General features: G+C 43.2%; 1 protein-coding gene across 4 annotated transcripts in view; it reads right to left on the minus strand.

Annotated features, from left to right (window-relative positions):
- The window catches only part of VWA8 (von Willebrand factor A domain containing 8), a 523579-nt gene that overhangs the window by 260311 nt on the left and 247970 nt on the right, over positions 1-15298 (minus strand). The window lies entirely within an intron of this gene.

Genomic DNA, 15298 nt, shown 5'->3' on the forward strand with positions numbered 1-15298 from the left:
TGCGTTTAAAACGCAACCAAACGCATGTGCTTAAAAACGCATGCGTTTACATAGGCAGCAATACTTTTTTTGTGGCAAAAAAACGCCTCTAGAAATTACTACATGTTGCATATCTGCAACAAAACGCAAGCATAGAAACGACGCATGCGTCGTCAAATGCGGCAAAACGCATACAAAAAAAAGCATGCGTTTTTAATGTTAAATATAGGCAAAAAGAACATGCTTTTTTTGCGCTAAAACGCAGCGGCAAAAAACGCAAATGTGAAACCAGCCTTACCGCGCAATCTTACAACCTGCTAATATACACTTACTAATGTCAGAAAACAGCAGGAGACCAATGTGTCTAAGGTCACACATTAATGTACACTCACCGGCCACTTTATTAGGTACACCTGTCCAACTTCTTGTTAACACTTAATTTCTAATCAGCCAATCACATGGCAGCAACTCAGTGCATTTAGGCATGTAGACATGGTCAAGACAATCTCCTGCAGTTCAAACCGAGCATCAGTATGGGGAAGAAAGGTGATTTGAGTGCCTTTGAACGTGGCATGGTTGTTGGTGCCAGAAGGGCTGGTCTGAGTATTTCAGAAACTGCTGATCTACTGGGATTTTCACGCACAACCATCTCTAGGGTTTACAGAGAATGGTCCGAAAAAGAAAAAAAATCCAGTGAGCGGCAGTTCTGTGGGCGGAAATGCCTTGTTGATGCCAGAGGTCAGAGGAGAATGGGCAGACTGGTTCGAGCTGATAGAAAGGCAACAGTGACTCAAATCGCCACCCGTTACAACCAAGGTAGGCCTAAGAGCATCTCTGAACGCACAGTGCGTCGAACTTTGAGGCAGATGGGCTACAGCAGCAGAAGACCACACCGGGTACCACTCCTTTCAGCTAAGAACAGGAAACTGAGGCTACAATTTGTACAAGCTCATCGAAATTGGACAGTAGAAGATTGGAAAAACGTTGCTTGGTCTGATGAGTCTCGATTTCTGCTGCGACATTCGGATGGTAGGGTCAGAATTTGGCGTAAACAACATGAAAGCATGGATCCATCCTGCCTTGTATGGAGCATCTTTGGGATGTGCAGCCGACAAATCTGCGGCAACTGTGTGATGCCATCATGTCAATATGGACCAAAATCTCTGAGGAATGCTTCCAGCACCTTGTTGAATCTATGCCACGAAGAATTGAGGCAGTTCTGAAGGCAAAAGGGGGTCCAACCCGTTACTAGCATGGTGTACCTAATAAAGTGGCCGGTGAGTGTAGAATTCTGCCCAAAATGTGAATTTTTATGCATTTTAAAAATGTCTCAACATAAATGTTAAAGGATATAAAAGATAAATGTATTTTTTCCATGCCTTTTTTAACCCCTTCATAACCTATGACATCATAGGTTGTGTCCTGGTTGATTTGATCAGATGTCATGTGCCCCTAACAGCCGAGGGCGGAATAGAAAACCACCCATGGCTGTTAACGTTAAATACCGCTGTCGCTCTCTGACAGCGGCATTTAACACAATCGCCCTGGAAGCGCATCACGAACCCTGCCCATCGGGCTGCAGCCCTGCTCTGTGTAGCACAGGTGATCAGATGATTGATAATTTGAGCTTCAAGTCTCCTAACGGGACTATTAAAGAAAGTAAAATGTAGAGATAAAATGTTTTTTAAAAAATAAAAAAATATGAAGGTCCAAATTACCTCCCTTTTACCCTATTCAGGATAAAACAATAATAAATAAATACACATACTGTATTTGGTATTGCTAAGTTCAGAAATACCAGATCTATCAAAATATAAACAAAATAATCTGATTTGTAAGCGGCGCAATAGGAAAAAAAATCAAAACCTCAGAAATAATTTTTTTGGCTCCCGCAACATTGCAGCAAAATTAAATAACAGGAGATCAAAAGATCGTATCTACCCCAAAATGGTATAAATAAAAATGTCAGCCCCAGATCAACAAAAATATAGACACTACACAATTCTGGAAAATGGTGACTTTCCCCCCACCCCCAAATTTAATTTTTTTTTTCCACCATTTAAATAAAAAAGAACCTATGCATGTTTGGTATATGTGAACTAATCATGACCAGGAGAATCATAATGGCAGGTCAGTTTTAGCATTTAGTGAACATGTTAAAAAAAACACCCTTCCTATTGTAAAGCACGTAGGTGGATCGCTGATGTTTTGGGGATGTGTGAGCTACAAAGGCACAGGAAACTTGGTCTAAGTTGAAGGAAAGATGAATGCAGCACGTTATCAGCAAATACTGGAGGCAAATTTGCACTCTTCAGTCCGGAAGCTGCTCATGGGACATGCTTGGACGTTCCAACATGACAACGATCCAAAACACAAGGCCAAGTCGACCTGTCATTGGCTACAGCAGAACAAAGTAAAGATTCCCTAGCAACCAGGCAACCCCCACATGTACTTATGCTGGCTAACAGATGTAAATCATTCAGCTGCGGCGATGAAAACTAAATCTCTGAGCACTAAAAAATACTCGGCGGACACCCGAGCGTGCTCGTGAAATCTCGAGTAACGAGTATATTCGCTCATCACTAGTATTTACTACAATGAAATGTCACAATTTGTGGAAGTGCAATTCAACATCTACACACTGGAATGCAATAGTACTGAAGTAAAACCCTGCTTTTAAAAGGGAATACTAAGCATTTAACAATCACAAGGGAAATAAAAGAGCGTCTCCTTCCTTATTCTCCTCTCTTTCGTCCATCCATTACATTTAAAACTGTAAAATACATAAAGGGATAATATGGGCCTCAAGAGCTTAAACATGTACTTTCTCCTTCTCCATACTGTCCTGTGTACCCCTATAAGACAACAGGCTACAGCAGGACCCTGCCACCTTTGCACTAGGACACAAAATTAGAGAAGCCTCATTATTTGGCTGCATTCACACATCCATGACACATCCTAGTGCTGTCCATTGATTTTCTCACACAACACATGGACACAGAGTTTAATTGATCCTGTGATGCAGTGACCCCTGTTACAGATAGGGGGCGCTGTATGTTCTCCTCAGAATAAAGAATGGAGGTATATTGAGGCCATGGGAGTGCATGGCAGTTGCAGGAGTAACTATGATAGTGAGACAGTGACCTGCGTCATTGTGAATGGCCGATGTGTGTCGCAGAGGAGATCCTCTGCGCTGTAAGCTAGTCATGTTGTTGTTCTGGGACCTGTAGACCCACAAGTGTTTGTGTAGTTGTAAAGGGAGGTTTACAGGGTTAGCCGGAGAGCTGGGCGGGACTGACTAACCACACACACCTCCCACCTATGGCAGTGGCTACTGTGATATAATGCGACTGAGGTCTGGTCACATGGTGGGTGTGTAAGGTCCTGGAAGGCTTCAGTGTTGGACGGTCCAATGAGTGGATGGATGTCCTGAATAGCGCACTGACAGGCAGTGGACCTGGAAGGCCTATGTGTTGGGCAGTCCTGGAAGTAGGACGGACATCCTGAAGAGCACACAGAGAGGCCGTGGACCTGGATGGCCTCTGTGTTGGGAATGTCCTGGGAGTAGGACTGGATTCCTGAAGAGCACAGGGAGAGGCCATGGTCTTGCAGACCCTGTGACGGCTACTGTGTTGGGGAAGCTACCATCCTTCTGTGGGTCTGGAACTGTCGGGTGGCCTTGTGAGCAAGGCATGGTCCAGAATGGTGATCCCAGTTAGGCAGTATCCCGGAGAGTGAGGACTGATGAGAAATCAGCGTGTGGAGCAGGAGCTCCTGGAAGGTAACCCAGAGTATGGGGGACTGTGTGCACGGACGAGGGTCAGTTAATAAACTGTGTGGTCTCCCACGATAACTGGACAAAGTGAGGTCCAGCGTGTTTAGAGACTGCAACTTAATGTCGTGCTGTGTGAGTAATTGATGTGGCGTACGGGCACCCCCGGGAACTAGTCAGAGGAGGACTAGCGGGTGTAGTGTCTGAAAACTGATTAAAACCGTGTGCTATGAAGTATCTACTATTGGAACAGACTATTGGTGCTTACGATGTTACGTAGATGTAATGTACTGGACCTTACGTTATCCGGTTTATGACATGTAAATAAACCAAATAGACTGTTTTGTGAGAAAAACGTAACTATGTGCCTTAATCCCGTTGCTAGGCGAGTGTCCCCCAACACATGCAGTAAGCGCTATTTTACAATCCATACACACATCAATTTTAAAAATGGATCCATTTCTCCGGTCTACGAGACTCAGAGCTTGTACTATTCTCATATACTTTGCAGATAAGTCTATGGGGATCAATAAAATCAGATGAGGCATGAAAGACATTCTTTCTACTTCAGAGTTTCATCTGAGTTTCATCCATTTTTAAAAGGAATCTGTCAGCACGTTTTTGCTATTTTATCTGAGAGCAGCATAATCTAGGACAAGAAAGCCTGATTACACGGATGTGTCACTTACTAGGCTGTGTGTTGTAGCTTCAATACAATCAGTTTTTTATCAGCGTGATTTGCACAGCAGCAGGATAACCTGTGTAACCCCACCTTCACCACTGATAGCAGCTAGCTGACAATGTAGGCTGTACACAGGAAGCTACCAATAAGGGGTGTGGGTGGGGTTATACAGATCTCAGAATTATGACAACTGCTACATGTACAACAGATAAAACAGGGATTCTATCAAAACTTCACCCAGCAGCCCAATAATGATACATAGTTAGAATCAGGCTCTTGCCCTGTTTATGCTGTTCTTGGATTACAGAGCAAAACCTGGGGACAGACTCCCTTTAACTGATACATTATGACTCAATGGCTAAAGAAGAGTTGCTGAAGTGAAAAAAAAAATGGATGAGAAAAAATGGATGCAACTAGAATGACACGTAATAAATTGGAAATTAGACAGATAGACAGGAAAATTACTCCTGCATACTCTACAAGACTATTAATACCATGTATTTACTTTTAGCATGATTTAGGTTTAGTGTTCCTTTACAAGTTAACAAGCTTTTAAACAATCCCCAAGAACATCTTGGATCAGGAACTGTCACGCTGTGACGGCCTTCGGTAAGGAAGGTTTGCCTCAAACTGTGCCTGGAACAGGGACCCTAGCTATTCCTGTCCCGGGGGTACTCTTGAACATTGAGAGGCCCGAATCTCCGACCTTACTATGCTCCTGTTAACCCCTTCATGACCTTGGGATTTTCAGTTTTTCCGTGTTCGTTTTTCGCTATTTTTTGAGGGACGAGTTGTGCATTTGAACGACATCATAGGTTTTACCATGTCGTGTACTACAAAATGGGGAAAAAATTCCAAATGCGGTGAAATTGCAAAAAAAAAGTGCAATCCCACACTTGTTTTTTGCTTGGCTTTTTTGCTAGGTTCACTAAATGCTAAAACTGCCATTATGATTCTCCAGGTCATTACGAGTTCATAGACACCAAACATGTCTAGGTTATTTTTTATTTAAGTGGTGAAAAAAAATTCAAAACTTTGCTAAAAAAAAAAAAATTGTGCCATAGTCCGATACCTATAGCGTCTCCAATTTTTGTGATCTGGGGTCAGGTGAGGGCTTATTTTTTGCGTGCCGAGCTGACGTTTTTAGTGATACCATTTTGATGCAGATACATTCTTTTGATCACCCATTAATGCATTTTAATGTAATGTCGCGGCAACAAAAAAAAACGTAATTTTGGCGTTTCGATTTTTTTGTCGCTACGCCGTTTAGCGATCAGGTTAATCCTATTATTAATGATAGATCGGGCGATTCTGAACGCGGAGATACCAAATATATGTATATTTGATTTTATTTTTATTGTTTTATTTTGAATGGGGGGAAACGGGGGTGATTTAAACTTTCATTTATTTATTTTTTTATTTATTTCATATTTTTTTTAAACATTTTTTTGTTTACTTTTGCCATGCTTCAATAGCCTCCATGGAAGGCTAGAAGATGGTATAACCTGATCCTCAGATCACTGCTATGTAGCTTAACTATAGGCTTGCTATGAGCGCCGACCACAGGGTGGCGCTCACAGCAAGCCGGCATCAGGAACCATAGAGGTCTCAATGAGACCTCTGGTTACTATGCCGACCCATCGCTGACCCCCGATCATGTGACGGGGGTCGGCGATGAGCACATTTCCGGCCGTGCGACCGGAAGCAGTAGTTAAATGCCGCTGTCAGCGTTTGACAGTGGCATTTAACTAGTTAATAGCAGCGGGTAGATCGCGATTCCACTCACCGCTATTGCGCGCACATGTCAGCTGTTCAAAACAGCTGACATGTTGCGGCTTTGATGTGGGCTCACCGCCGGAGCCCACATCAAAGCAGGGGATCTGACCTCGGACGTACTATCCCGTCCGAGGTCAGAAAGGGGTTAAACCCTGATCTATCCCTTTATGTACCCCATGAGGCATGAGACGAATGTAATGTAAACAAAACAGACAAAACAAGGATAACCCAAAACCTTTATCATAAAATAGCAGTAACCAATAATGGAAAGGAGGATAGGGACAGGGAGGATTACATTAACCCTTCACCCCGAAGCCTGTTCTCAACTTCCTGACCTGCCCATTTTTTTTTTTTTTTTTTTTTTTAATTCTGACCACTGTCACTTTATGAGGTCATAACTCTAAAACGCTTCAACGGATCCTGGTGATTCTGAGACTGTTTTCTCCTGACATATTGTACTTTATGATAGTGGTAAAATTTCTTCAATATGACTTGCGTTTATTTGTGAAAAAAAACGGAAATTTGGCGAAAATTTTGCAATTTTTAAACTTTTAGTTTTTATGCCCTTAACGACCGCCGATACGCCTTTTAACGGCGGCCGCTAAGGGTACTTAAACCACAGCGCTGTTAATTAACGGCGCAGTGGAAAAAGTGAATAGCGCCCCCTAGAGTCTGATTTTCTCTGGGGTCTCGGTTGCCGGGGGTAGGAGAGACCCCAGAGAACATGATTCGGGGGTTTTTTACCGACCTCCTAGTTGCGATCGCCGGTAATTAACCGTTCACCGGCGGTCGCAACAAAAAAAAAAAAACCGCGATTTGCCATTTAATTTCTCTGTCCTCCGATGTGATCGCACATCGGAGGACAGAGAAATGTGGTCCCCGATAGCCCGCCAATACTCACCTACCTCCCCCGGTGCTCCTCGTGGCTCCCGATGGGCGCCGCCATCTTTTTCCGGGGAAATAATGGCGGGCGCATGCGCAGTGCGCCCGCCGCCCGGCACCCGGATGTTCTTTGGGGTCTCGGCTGCCGGGGGTAGCCGAGACCCCAAAGAACATGATCGGGGTCGGTTTTTACCGACCCCTGTTTTGCGATCGCCGGTAATTTACTGTTTACCGGCGACCGCAAAAAAAAAAAAAAAAAAAAGCGATGTCATTCTCTGTCCTCTGATGTGATCGCACATCAGAGGACAGAGAAATAGGGGGATTCGGGGACCCTGTTATACTTACCGGTGTCCCTGGATCCTCCTGCTTCTTCTGCTGGCTGCCGGCTTCTTGCTCCGGTAAGAAAATGGCGGGCGCATGCGCAGTGCGCCCGCCATGATCTGCAGGCAGAAGAAAATTCTTCCTCTTTTTTTATTTTGGTCACTGTGAGATCCTATCACAGTGATCAAAATAAAAAAATAGTAAATAACCCCCCCCTTTATCACCCCCTTAGTAAGAAAAAAATAATAAAATAAAAAAAATGTATGAATTTCTATTTTCCAAATAGGGTTAGGGTTAGGGGTAGGGTTAGGGTTAGGGTTAGGGGTAGGGTTAGGATATGTGCACACACAGAATGGTTCTCTGCGGATTTTTCCGCAGCGGATTTGATAAATCCGCAGGACCAAAACGCTGCGTTTTTCCTGCGGATTTATCGCGGATGTACCGCGGTTTTTGTGCGGATTCCACTGCGGTTTTACACCTGCGGTTTTCTATTATGGAGCAGGTGTAAAACCGCTGCGGAATCAGCAGAAAGAATTGACATGCTGCGGAATGTAAACCGCTGCGGAATCAGCAGAAAGAATTGACATGCTGCGGAATGTAAACCGCTGCGTTTCCGTGTGTTTTTTTCCGCAGCATGGGCACAGCATTTTATGTTTCCCATAGGTTTACATTGTACTGTAAACTCATGGGAAACTGCTGCGGACCCGCAGCTGCGGAAACGCTGCGGATCCGCAGCAAAATCCGCAACATGTGCACATAGCCTTAGGGTTAGGGCTTGGGTTAGGGTTAGAGCTAGGGTTGGGGCTAAAGTTAGGGTTAGGGTTGGGGCTAGGTTTAGGGCTAAAGTTAGGGTTTGGGCTAAAGTTAGGGTTAGGGCTAGGGTTGGGGCTAAAGTTAGGGTTAGAGTTGGGATTAGGATTTGGATTAGGGTTGGCATTAGGGTTACATTTGGGATTAGGGTTAGGTTTGGAATTAGGGTTAAGACTAGGGTTGGGATTAAGGATAGGGGTGTATTGGGATTAGGGTTAGGTTTTGAGGTTAGGGTTGAGATTAGGATTAGGGGGGTGTTGGGTTTAGGGTTTTGATTAGGGTTATGGTTAGGTTTGGGATTAGGGTTAGGGGTGTTTTGGGGGTTAGGGTTGTGATTAGGATTATGGATCGGGTTGGGATTAGGGTTAGGGGTGTGTTGGGGTTAGGGTTGGAGTTAGAATTGGGGGGTTTCCACTGTTTAGGTACATCAGGGGGTCTCTAAACACTACAGCTAATTTTGTGCTCAAAAAGTAAAATGGTGCTCCCTACCTTCTGAGCTCTGCCGTGCGCCCAAACAGTGGTTTACCCCCACATATGGGGCATCAGCATACTCGGGATAAATTGGACAACAACTTTTGGGGTCCAATTTCTCCTGATACCTTTGTGAAAATAAAAACTTGGGGGCTAAAAAATCTTTTTTTGTGGAAAAAAAATATATTTTTTATTTTCACGACTCTGCATTATAAACTTCTGTGAAGCACTTGGGCATTCAAAGTTCTCACCACACATCTAGATAAGTTCCTTGGGGGGTCTAGTTTCCAAAATGAGGTCACTTGTGGGGGGTTTCTACTGTTTAGGTACATCGGGGGCTCTGCAAACGCAACATAATGCCTGCAGACCATTCTATCAAAGTCTGCATTCCAAAACGGCACTCCTTCCCTTCCGAGCTCAGCCATGCGCCCAAACAGTGGTCCCCCCCACACATGGGGTATCAGTGTACTCAGGACAAATTAGACAACAACTTTTGGGGTCCAATTTCTCTTGTTACCCTTGTGAAAATAAAAATTGGGGGGCTAAAAAAATCTTTTTTGTGAAAAAAATATATTTTTTTGTTTTCACGACTCTGCATTATAAACTTCTGTGAAGCACTTGGGCATTCAAAGTTCTCACAACACATCTAGATAAGCTCTTTGGGGGGTCTAGTTTCCAAAATGGAGTCACTTTGGGGGGTTTCTACTGTTTAGGTACATCAGGATCTCTGCAAATGCAACATGACACCTGCAGACCATCCCATCAAAGTCTGCATTCTAAGCAGCGCTCCTTCCCTTCCGAGCCCTGATGGGTGCCCAAACAGTGCCCTCTGAGTCCCCCCACATATGGGGTATCAGCGTACTCAGGACAAACTGGTCAACAGACTTTGTGGTCCAATGTCTCCTGTTACCCTTGATAAAATAAAAAATTGCAGGCTAAAAAATCATTTTTGAGTGAAAAAAAAGGATTTTTTATTTTCACGGCTCTACGTTATAAACTTCCGTGAAGCACCTGGGGGTTTAAAGTGCTCACCACACATCTAGATAAGTTCCTTAAGGGGTCTAGTCCGATCTCAATTCCAGCCAATTCTACATTGAAAAAGTAAAACGGCACTCCTCCTCTTCCAAGCTCTGCAGTGCGCCCAAACAGTGGTTTACCCCCACATATGGGGTATCGACGTACTCAGGAGAGATTGCACAACAACATTTGTTGTCTAATTTCTCCTGTTACCCTTGGGAAAATAAAAATTTTGGGGCAAAAAGATCATTTTTGGAGAAAAAATGTTATTTTTTATTTTCACGGCTCTACGTTATAAACTTCCGTGAAGCACCTGGGGGATCAAAGTGCTCACCACACATCTAGTTATGTTCCTTATGGGGTCTAGTTTCCAAAATGGTGTCACTTGTGGGGGGTTTCCACTGTTTAGGCACATCAGTGGCTCTCCAAACGCGACATGGCATCCGATCTCAATTCCAGCTAATTCTACATTGAAAAAGTAAAACGGCGCTCCGTCTCTTCCAAGCTCTGCAGTGAGCCCAAACAGTGGTTTACCCCCACATATGGGGTATCAACGTACTCAGGAGAAATTGCACAACAAACTTTTGTGGTCTAATTTCTCCTGTTACCCTTGTGAAAATAAGAATTTGTGGGCGAAAATATCATTTTTGTGTAAACAAATGCGATTTTTTTATTTTCACGGCTCTACGTTATAAACTTCTGTGAAGCACTTGGGGGCTCAAAGTGCTCACCACACATCTAGTTAAGTTCCTTAAGGGGTCTAGTTTCCAAAATGGTGTCACTTGTGGAGCGTTTCCACTGTTTAGGCACATAAGGGGCTCTCCAAACGTGACATGGCATCCGATCTCAATTCCAGCCAATTCTGCATTGAAAAAGTCAAACGGCGCTCCTTCTCTTCCAAGCTCTGCGGTGCGCCCAAACAGTGGTTTACCCCCACATATGGGGTATCAGCGTATTCAGGAGAAATTGCACAACAAAATGTATGGTTAAATTTCTGTTTTTACACTTGTGAAAATAAAAAAATATGGTTCTGAATTAAAGTGTTTGCAAAAAAAGTTAAATGTTCATTTTTTCCTTCCACATTGTTTGATTTCCTGTGAAGCACGTAAAGGGTTAATAAACTTCTTGAATGTGGTTTTAAGTACCTTGAGGGGTGCAGTTTTTAGAATGGTGTCACACTTGGTTATTTTCTATCATATAGACCCTCAAAATGACTTCAAATGTGATGTGGTCCCTAAAAAAAAATGGTGTTGTAAAAATGAGAAATTGCTGGTCAAATTTTAACCCTTATAACTCCCTAACTAAAAAAAAAATTTTGTTTCCAAAATTGTGCTGATGTAAAGTAGACATGTCGGAAATGTTATTTATTAACTATTTTGTGTGACATATCTCTCTGATTTAAGGGCATAAAAATACAAAATTTGAAAATTGCAAAAATTTTAAATTTTTCACCATATTTCCATTTTTTTCATAAATAATCGCAAGTAATATCGAAGAAATGTTACCACTAGCATGAAGTACAACATGTCACGAAAAAACAATCTCAGAATCAGCAGGATCCGTTAAAGCGTTCCAGAGTTATAACCTCATAAAGTGACAGTGGTCAGAATTGTAAAAATTGGCTCGGTCATTAAGTACCAAATTGGCTCTGTCACTAAGGGGTTAAATTAGAGTCATATCATACAAAATAGATAATAAATAACATTTCCCACATGTCTGCTTTACATTAGAACAATTTTGGAAACAATTTTGTTAGGAAGTTATAAGGGTTAAAAGTTGACCAGCGATTTCTCATTTTTACAACAAAATTAGCAAAACCATTTTTTTTGAGACCACCTCACACATAAAGTGACTTTGAGGGGCCTATATGACAGAAAATGCCCAAAAGTTACACAATTCTAAAAACTGCACCCCTCAAGGTACTCAAAACCACATTCAAGAAGTTTATTAACCCTTCAGGTGCTTCACAGGAATTCTTAGAATGTTTAAAAAAAATTGAACATTTAACTTTTTTTCACAAAATTTTTACTTCAGATCCAATTTGTTTTATTTTACCAAGGGTAACAGGACAAATTGGACCCTAAAAGTCGTTGTACAATTTGTCCTGAGTACGCCGATACCCCATATGTGTGGGTATACCACTGCTTGGGCGCAAGGCAGAGCTCAGAAGGGAAGGAGTGCCGTTTTACTTTTTAATGCAAAATTTGCTGGAATTGAGATCGGACACCATGTCGCATTTGGAGAGCCCCTGATGTGCCTAAACAGTGGGAAACCCCCCACAAGTGACCCCATTTTGGAAAAAAGACCCTCTAAGGAACTTATCTCGATGTGTGGTGAGCACTTTGAACCCCCAATTGTTTCACTAAAGTTTAGAATGTAGAGCCGTGAAAATTAAAAAATCATTTTTTTTCCACAAAATGATCTTTTAGCTCGCAATTTTTTAATTTCCCAAGGGTAACAGGAGAAATTGGACCTCAAAAGTTGTTGTCCAATTTGTCCTGAGTACGCTGATACCCCTATGTGGGGGGAAACAACAGTTTGGGCGCATGGCAGAGCGCGGAAGGGAAGGAGCGCTGCTTTGGAATGCAGACTTTGATAGAATGATCTGTGGGCGTCACGTTGCGTTTGCAGAGCCCCTGATGTACCTAAACAGTAGAAACCTCCACAAGTGACCCCATATTGGAAACTAGACCCCCCAAGGAACTTATCTAGATGTGTTGAGAGAACTTTGAACCCCCAAGTGTTTTGCTAAAGTTTATAACGCAGAGCCGAGAAAATAAAATATATATTTTTTTTCCACAAAATTGATATTTTAGCCCCCAAATTTTTATTTTCACAAGGGTAACAGGAGAAATTGGAGTGCAAAAGTTGTTGTCCAATTTGTTCTGAGTACGCTGATACCCCATATGTGGGGGAGAACCACTGTTTGGGCGCACGGCAGAGCTCGGAAGGGAAGGCGCACTGTTTTACTTTTTCAACGCAGAATTGGCTGGAATTGAGATCGGACGCCAAGTCGCGTTTGGAGAGCCCCTGATGTGCCTAAACAGTGGAAACCCCCCCAATTCTAACTCAACCCCTAACCCACCCCTAAGCCTAATCCCAACCATAACCCTAACCACACCCCTAACCCTAATCCCAACTCTAACCATAACCCTGACCACACCCTTAACCACAACACACCCCTAACCCTAATATCAGCCCTAATCTCAACCATAACCCTAACCACACCCCTAACACTGACACATCCCTAACCCTAATCCTAACCCCAACCGTAAACATAATCCAAACCCTAACTTTAGCCCAAACCCTAACTTTAGCCCCAACCCTAACCCTAATGGGAAAATGGAAATAAATACATTTTTTTAATTTTATTATTTTTCCCTAACTAAGGGGGTGATAAAAGGGGGTTTGATTTACTATTTATAGCGGGTTTTTATAGCGGGTTTTTGTTTGGCAGCTGTCACACGCTAAGAGAGGTTTTTTATTGCAAAAAATAGTTTTTGCATCACCACATTTTGAGAGCTATAATTTATCCATATTTTGGCCCACAGAGTCATGTGAGGTCTTGTTTTTTGCGGGATGAGTTGGCATTTTTATTGGTACCATTTTCGGGCACATGACATTTTTTGATCACTTTTTATTCCGATTTATGAGAGGCAGACTGAACAAAAACCAGCAATTCCTGAATTTCTTTTTTTTTTTTTGGGGGGGGGGGCCTTTATACCGCTCTGCGTGTGGTAAAATTGATAAAGCAGCTTTATTCTTCAGGTTAGTACGATTACAGCGATACCTCATTTATATCTTTTTTTATGTTTTGGCGCTTTTACACAAAAACTATTTTATATAAAAATAATTGTTTTTGCATCGCTTTATTCTGAGAGCTATAACTTTTTTATTTTTCTGCTGATGGTGCTGTATGGCAGCTTTTTTTTTTGCGGGACAAGATGACACTTTCAGCAGTACCATGTTTATTTATATCAGTCTTTTTGATCACATTTTATTGCACTTTTTGTTTGGCAGTATGATGATAAAGCATTTTTTTTTTTTGCCTGTTTTTTTATTTATTTGTTTTGCGGTGTTCACTGAAGGGGTTAACCAGTTTGATAGTTTTAAGAAGCGGATCGTTACGGACGCGGCGATACCAAATATGTGTACTTTTATATGTGTTCTCAGCAGGTGCCGGGAAGCCACCTCACTTCAGGACCCGGAAGGAGCCGCGCGGCCACTTGGGATCCAGGGACTCCTTGGAGAACACCGGAACAACGCGATCGCATCGCGTTGTTCCGGTGGGAGACCGCAGGGTGCCCCCGTCCCTGCGCGATGCCCCTCTATGTCGCTGTTACTACTGACAAGCGCCGATCGCGGGCATTGCTGCGGGGTGTCAGCCGTCACATACAGCTGACACCCGCACACGATTGCCGCGGTGCTCACTGAGACCACGCGATCATGCCACCGTACTAGTACTGCGGTTTGCAGGAACTCAGTTCCTGCAGAGCAGTACTAGTACAGCGCATGTCGGGAAGGGGTTAAATGGAAACAGGGACCAGGAGATAAACACACATGAACTACAGCTAACCACAGAACACTTCAACAACTCTACTCCAACCACTTAGCTTTTGCACACAGCATAGGATTTAAATCTTTCACCGGCAGAAACGAGAAGGTCTGACTAGTTTATATAGGAAAAGGTAATGACCTGATCAGAAGCAGCTGAAATAGAGCTGCATGTTTCCCACCATCATTGAAAGGGTTGTTAACCTCTTCAGCACCAGAAGAAACTACACCCACTTAATATGGGACACAAATCACACCATCTCTAAAGAAGACCTGCGATTCATTACTCGACGTATGTGTCATGATCCAGGCGGGGGTTTGTTTCTGGTTATTCTCTCCCCGGTCTGGTCATGCAGGGGTTAACCTTCTCTGCCTCGTTTTGGGTTCTGTGTGGCTATTTCACTCTGCTGTGGCCTGGAGACCAATGTCAGTGATAGTTCATGCTCCCAGGCTAGGGCAGCTGATCCCTTGATATCGTGTTTTGTTATCTGCCCATTTACTCTGTTCCCGTGACTTCCCTGTCCTGGGAATTGTATTAGTGTTCGCTCCTTGTGCTTGGACCTCTAGGTATGTGACCTGGCTTGTCTTCTGACCTGTTTTACTGTCTTATGTATCAGTTATCTCTGCTCCTGTCTGGCTCTGACTTCTGGCTTGTATTTGACCATGTGTATTGCTGTAACCTCTGGTACTTCTACTCCTGACTGTTTCTGACTAGGCCTGTCTGACTACTGTTTCGCCAATTGGTGGCGCCTGGTGCTGCTGCCCAGTGGTGTTATGCTGTGTGAGCAACCTCTCTTCCCTCACCCGCATCCCCTGGTGGAGGTTGCGCTATACTGCACTGCAGCAGCATTACAGTGGCCATCTAACTCCAGGTCTTCCAGGGGGACATGACACCCTCGTGACAGGAACGCTTACTGCCACACCGCACATAAAGAAAGCTAGTTCCCTCATCTATATGAAATTGCAATTTTCCAGTCTATAAGGGAAAGCATGAAAAATGTGTAACTAAATGTTTGACTCACATAGTGGTGGTC

The sequence above is a fragment of the Ranitomeya variabilis genome, chromosome 3, assembly GCF_051348905.1.
Source record: "Ranitomeya variabilis isolate aRanVar5 chromosome 3, aRanVar5.hap1, whole genome shotgun sequence".
In the NCBI taxonomy this organism is placed as follows: Eukaryota; Metazoa; Chordata; class Amphibia; order Anura; family Dendrobatidae; genus Ranitomeya; species Ranitomeya variabilis.